Raw genomic sequence first — 7,468 nt, 5'->3', positions numbered from 1 at the left:
GGGTAGCACTTAGACAGTTGTATGATTCTCCACCTGTAATAAAAGCATACAATTGCTTTGATAGAAACCAATGCACATCCTCTTGGCATTAGACATTCCATACACTTTCCCTACGCTACAAGAGTAAAGAAAATACTGCACTTTACAACAAACAGCTCTCTCTGTTTACACAGGAAAATTAAACCTTGCTGTCTCTTGGTATTTTTGGTAGCTAAATAGCTGACATTCTGTTCCCCATGCTGCAGGTGTCCTGGTATTGTTTGCCTGTGTACTAGATGCCTAAGGACAAGTAAAATAGGCACTGTAAAAATGGGAAGATGACACTGCTGTATTTGTAGTTTGATTCGTGTTTGCTTTAGCTGTTCCATACTTAGTTAGCATAACTTTGCATGAAAGGAGTTTAACTTATATTTTAGAATTTTTCTGCAAGTTACTTATCCGTCCATCACTCCAACACTGAAATTAGATTACCTGATAATTGTAATTGGTATGTACAGTTCTCCTTTGCTGGGGTCAGCACCTCTGCTCTCACCAGGTGGGTAGATTTGTTCACTCTGCGAGTTGAAGCTTGGCAATAATAGCTCTGACTCTCCAGGAGGTCTCCACACTGAAGCATCAGATCATTGCTGTGCACTGAGACGACATCGTTCAGAAGGCCCTTTCTGTACCATGTGTAGTGAACATTAGAGCCTGTAGCTGAGTGACATCTGATGGTCACTTGTTTCCCTAGGCAGGAGTCACTGGGGTGGCTGGTGAAAGTAATAAGGGGGGTGGAGAGAGGCTCTGAAATGGAACCATGTAGTTCTGGTGAGATGCAGTACACAAAAGGATGTGAAGCATTGTTTGCGTTACCCAATCAGACTTGGCTGTACATATCCCTATCTAGTTCTATGCTCTTTCAAAGGATTAGTCTCGAGGGTACATGGATTCACTGCTGAGTTTAGAAAGAGTGGGAAAGGCACAGGCATTTACATACTATTAATCCTTGATCAGTGAGTTCTCAGTCCACAAAACTCCCCGTGCCCCCTCTCTGGCTTTAGAGCACATGCCTCACCACACCAAAGGCTGAGTTTAATCTCTTGGGCAAATGCATGCCAGCTTTGATATATGTATTTATCTAAAACTAAATAAAATGAGGATTGGATGACAATATGGGTGAGGTAATCTCCTTTATTGGACCAACTTCTACTTCTGAAAGAAACAAGCTTTTGTGTCTCGCAGAGTTCCTCTTCAAGTCATTGTGCTTTGAAAGCTTGTATCCCACCAACAGAAGTTGGTCTAGCAAAAGATATTACCTCACCTTGCCTAGCTCATGTTTTGGGCCCACTGTGACTACAATGATTCTGCATATAGTGAGCAATGTGGTATCAGTAACATTGAAATGATCAATAGATACAGGAAGTAATTTATCCTCAAGGCCTATGACTTGATGTCCTTCAGAATCAGGAGTCATCTTCTCAGATAAGAAGAAGATGCTACTGCATCACAAATTCTGTGATTGACAGCGATATCATGAATTTTTAAACCTCTACCCTTTCTCTTATCATTTAGGAGATGAGCTAGCCTAGAGATTGAGGCCCTGGCTTGAAGTCTCAATAGGACATCTGGGTTTAGTTCTTGACTTCACCCCAGCTTCCATGGGACCTGCAGCAAGTCACACTAAAGGCCCTTGATTTCTGAAGGGTCCTAACTGGCCTGAATAGGCTCTGCAGGTACACACTGAAAGTTCTCTAGTTGCATATTAATATAGTACTAGTACTACATGAGCACATACTAAGGCATGATTTTATTCACACTTTTCAAGAGCACATTGCTGCATATGTAGACAAGCCTCTACTCTGTTTGGGTTTTTGAACTGTGAAGGGGTAGGAAAGGATAACAGTCCTCCATTTCACTATCTGTTGTCTGTCCAGGTTGTAAGCTCTTTGGGACCGATTGTCTTGTCCTGTGCTTTTTAGAGTGCCTAGTGCAAGGGCACTTTGATCTCAGTTGGACACTCTAGATACCTCTGCAACACAAACAATGTTTCTATAGAGCTGCAGAGCACCTTTTGCTATTGAAGTGCTGAGCCATACACAACAGCTCTGCCTTGGTTTCTGTGAGGCTTTAGCTGTGCTTTCATTAGTATTTTAACTTTTGTGATTTTGCAGTTGCAGTGTTAATTCATTTCCATTTAACATCAAATACAAGTAACTGTAGGGAATGTGGCAGAAGGAATGCAGTGCTGCTGAAGGCTGGGAGGAATGAGTCTCCCAGAGGTCATCTGCATGAGAATGCAAAAGGTGTGCATGTGTGATACCTTTTCAGGCAAAGCCTAATGGGTAGCAAGTCAGCCATGAGATTTGGTCTATTGTAAACATGTAGTTGTAAAATCACAATTTAAGCTGACGCTTAAGGTGGGAGTTGTGAGATCTCACCAATGCTCTGGGTTGTTGTAGGGGGACAGGGCATATTAAGGCAACTGTGTCCACCTCCTCTCTTACCCCTTCCACATCTTCTGGGAACTCTAGGTGCACGATGATATACCCCGCATAGGGGTATTCATTCAGGCTGAGTCCACACAGGCCGAGACCTGTCAATGGCTGGATAGGCAGGTGCCCAAGCCTTTGTTGATAGAATGACTGGAATATGATCGTCACTTGAGACCCTGTATCAAGGACGGCTGTACATTCCACCCCTTCTATTTTCACATTGACTTCTGCTCTAGGTCCTATTAGTCCTCGTGGGAAAGCCGTGGGTCTGTCTCTTCTAGGGGAGCCCTCGCTTCCCGAGGGTGTGGGCGGCTCCTTTCCCAGACCCTGTAGCCATTTCCCGACTTTTCCCAGGTGGCCCTCAGCTTTTGGTACACCAGTGTTGGATTTTCCTTATTTTGACATCTTGCTGCAGTGTGTCCTTCCTGACCACATTTGTTGCAGAAGAAGGATCCTTTACTTGGCCGGCCTGCAGAAGTAGCTGTCCTGAGCCCAATCTTATGGACCGCTGCTGCTAGCTGTTCACCACTCCCTGGTGCCCGGGCTGAACCTACAGCACCCCTCAGTTCGTCCACCTGCACCATCAGGTCTTGCACTCTTTGGGCAAGCTCCTCTCCACCGTTCACCATCAATGTTTTGGGGAGTTGCGAGGGGGCCGTGCTGCCATGTTTGGATGGTTGAGTGCCCCCGCTCTCACTGGTGGCCTGCCTTTCTTCCTCTTCTCGGATCTCTTTAATCAATCGCGAATAGCTGGGTGGGGCCGCCAGTCGTTCCCTTAACCGAGGGTGGAATAGGATTGGGTGCTGGTATTGCGCTCCCCTCACAATTTGGGACACTCGAGTTCCATCCATTTGCTCTGCTGTGATGGCTCCATGCAAGACAACTCTCTGCAGTAGTTTCTCCAACCTCTGAACATAGGTTGATAACTTTTCGCCGCTCTGTTATCTGGTGCTCAAGAATTTGCAATAAACTTCCTCCGAATCTTCAGTCCTCCCAAAAGCATGATTGAGAGCTTCTAAGCAGTCATTTGCACTAGCCTCCGGATTACCCAGCTTCAACGTCCGAATGACATCCAGCGCGGGACCCCGGAGACTCTCTATCAGTCGCCTTGTCTTCTCAGCTTCAGGTACTGCCCACTCTCGGAGCATTTCAGTGGTATGTTCTAACCAGGGTTCAAACGCTTCTTCCCCGGGTATTGGGACCGCACCACCCGAAAATAAGCGTAACTTATGGTATGAACTAGATTCATGATGAGGTTGCAGGACCTTCTCCAATGCTTGTCCCAAAGCTTTGGCCCATACATCCATAGAAGGGCCAGGGGCCAATGGGTCAGCACTCAGTAGACTTGACACGTCAGCCATAGTCTTTCCTTCCTGTGCCAAAAAGGCTGTCATCTTCTCCTCAAATACAGCATGTGAAGCGGGGCCTGTTGCAAAGGCCTTGGCGATCACAACTTTCAAAGTGCCAGTGGGAATCTTTATCTCACTTGGGATCTGCAAAGAGTCCACAGCTACTGGCAATTCACATATCACCACAAATGCTTTGTCGTCTACTTGAGGTCTACGCCCCCGTATGCGACACCTCGTTAGAGAATCAATGGCTTTTGTTAGAAGGGCCTCAATCGGGCCATCTTCCATACCCTCAGGTATCCCTAAAACTAATAGACAATTTCTAGGGTCAATACCCAACTCCTCACACCACTCTTCTAGCATACGGCCAGCCATGGTATAAACTCTAACTTATCCCGCAACAACAGCTGCTTCTTACAATGTTTATATATATGTGTGTGCTTGCGAGGGGTACTACCCAGCAAAAGATATCCCGGACGAGCCCCCACTTATGTAACCCTTCTGTTAATGCCAGATGCCTGCCAGAAGGGCCGGGTTCAACTCTTGTGGGGTTTTCCTATCAAGGATACAATCAACTGGCTCGAGCCCCCACCCAGTGGCCTGGGACAATTTCACCCCCGTGCTGGGTGCCTGTAAGGCGGTTCTCCCCCGCCTCGCAAGCACAGAGTCTGAGATAGAAATGGCTTGTTTAATGACCGTAACCTACCCCAAAGTTACAGCGACAGATGCAGTGTATCTCAGCACAGAAGAGACAAAACCCCTGTTACCCAGATACCATCCCCATATGCAGTAGAACCCAGTCTCTTGCTGGGGCTCTTGGCCCTGTCCCCCCACAACAACCCAGAGCATTGGTGAGATCTCACAACTCCCACCTTAAGTGTCAGCTTAAATTGTGATTTTACAACTACATGTTTACAATAGACCAAATCTCATGGCTTACTTGCTACCCATTAGGCTTTGCCTGAAAAGGTATCACACATGCACACCTTTTGCATTCTCATGCAGATGACCTCTGGGAGACTCATTCCTCCCAGCCTTCAGCAGCACTGCATTCCTTCTGCCACATTCCCTACATAACTTAATTGCGGCAAGCAACATACATTTTTTCAGTCACGTTATTATAAAACTAATGACTGTCTCATGAGACATTACAATGTTTAAAGAACCTTTACCTTCAGTTACAGTGAGCTTCACTGCAATCATTATATCTGCATACCGTCTTTGTATTCCACACCAGTATGTTCCTGAGTCGTCTTCTACCAGCTGGTGCATCGTGACCAAAAATTTTCCTCTTCTGTTATCCAAGAGTAACAATCTTCCTTTATATTCACTCTTAATAAAATTCTCTGTATGGCCTAAAATATCACAAGATGACCTGGATCTTCCATGGCACCAGTATTTTTTGTAAAACACATATCTCCCACTGTCATAGGAGCAGGTTATGGTAGTGCTCGTTCCCTCCGTTGCTGTCTTGTCCCCATCTGACCTGAGGGATAGTGCACACCAACCTGCAAGAGAAGCAGTTTGTTTTCCTCACAGAGTTTCAGAAAGTGAGCTTGTTACATTTCTGGCACATATGCACACCCGCTCTCTTTCCCCTTCATATCTTGATTCTGATTGTGCTTTACAAAACTTTGGGTCAGGCTTTGCCCTCACTCATACTGTGCACCTCCTGTTGGTGTCAAAGCACCTAAATTCTAACATCATCTACAGCTGCCCGTTACAGAAGAAAAACAATGGAATGAGGTCAATTTTCACAGATTTAAAAAGCAGGGATATAATTCTCAGTTCATCCTATGAGATTAAACAGAGAATTAAATCTGTGTTATTGCTATACAAAGCCCTGTTTTTTGTTTAAAAATGTAGCAAAGTGATTTATTTCTGTAGGAATCATCCATAAAACTATAGACGGGAGAAAACGTATAGAATTAATTTACAGCTGTGAGAGCAGACTGTATTTGCATGCTGCTCTGAAAAGAGTAAGAATCATAGAATTGCAGGGCTGGAAGGGACCTCAGGAGGTCATCTAGTCTAGCCCCCTGCTTCAAGCAGGATCAACCCCAACTAAGTCATCCCAGCCAGGACCTCGTCCAGCCAGGACTTAAAAACCTCAAGGAATGGAGAACCCACCACCTCCCTAGGCAACGCATTCCAATGCTTCACCACCCTCCTGGTGAAGTAAGTTCTTCCAGATATCCAACCTGCTTCTCTCCTTCTGTAACTTCAGACCATTGGTCCTTGTTCTGCTATCTGACACCACTGAGAACAGCTCCCCTTCAGGAAGTTGAAGGCTGCTATTAAATCACCCCGAGGATGAACTACACTTCTCTCCCTGCAGTTTGGCTTTATTTACAAAGTAAATAACATAGACATTCGAAATGCACTAAGGAGAGCCATTCAGGTACTTAATGACTGAGTACTCAATATAATGACCTATGAATGCTCATGTTTGTCATATAAGCCCACACTGTAGTTGGGCCTAGAAAGACAAGTGACTATGCCACCTGGTACTGGAATCCATCTTGAATGTCATATTTTTCCCCGGGGATACACGGTGCTGAGCAAAGGATTCCCATCCGGGAGTAAAGTCTATTTAAGGAATGGGAAACAATCAGTCCTTTGTCTTCAGCTGACCTTTTGAAACTGCTCGGCCCACCCTAACAGGATATTCGACAACAAGGAGCTCTGAAAAAAGCTGTAGACTCAAGCCAGAGTAAAGATCAGCTCTGACTTAAAGCATATTGCCTGAGAAAAGATCAACTGTTTAGGGTAAGAATTCTCATGTAACAAATTTCATACCATATTAGAATTAGCCGATGTTATTCTGTTTGTTCTCATTTGGTAACCTACTTTAATCTGACTGTTTTCACTTGCAACCACTTAAATCCTACGTTCTGTACTTAATAAAAACTTTTCTTTCTTACCAAGCCCAGCGTAAGTAATTGTTGCAGAGAGATGGCGGGGAAAAGCAACCACAGTGCATATTTCTGTCATTGATAAAGGGGGTGGACTCCTTTATAAGCTTTCTCTGTGTGAAAATTTTACACAGAATAATATTTAGGGGTTTGGTCCTTTTGAGGGTTGGTTTCCTGGGTGCTAAGCCCTGACAGCTGAATCTTCTGGGAAATTGAACTTGTGTCTCTGTGTTGCTCTGCGTGTGGGGTGTGGAGGGGGGGAAGGGACAGTAACCCTAACTCTGTGCTGGGCTGGGGAGAAACTGGAGCTGCTTGCCCAGGAGGACAGGCTGATGGGGAGCCCCAGAGGGTAGCAAAGCAGGCATAAGTGATAGAATCAGCACATCAGGGGACAACTCCAAGAGGATTTATGAGATTCAACCTGTCACCCTCCGTTAATACCTGCCTGGGAAACATTTTCTCATAGTTGATTTAGGAGTGTTGGTGGGTTGGGGAAGCATTATTGTTGTCTATCATTTATGGTGGTTGTGCCAGCAGTGAGAGGGGGCTGGCTGGAGATCAGCGTAGGTATGGGCTACTAAATGACTGTCACTTGCTGGCTTTTGAGATTCTGGGATTCATAGTTACGTGATCCATAATTACTGTTTGGGTATAAATTCTCAGCTACTTCTAGATATAGAAAATGGTTCCTGCATGACTGTGGTTCACTTCACAAAGAACAAGTTCTTCATGA

This window comes from Carettochelys insculpta, chromosome 26, assembly GCF_033958435.1.
Source record: "Carettochelys insculpta isolate YL-2023 chromosome 26, ASM3395843v1, whole genome shotgun sequence".
Lineage (NCBI taxonomy): Eukaryota > Metazoa > Chordata > Testudines > Carettochelyidae > Carettochelys > Carettochelys insculpta.
Note: the sequence above shows the minus strand (reverse complement) of the source record.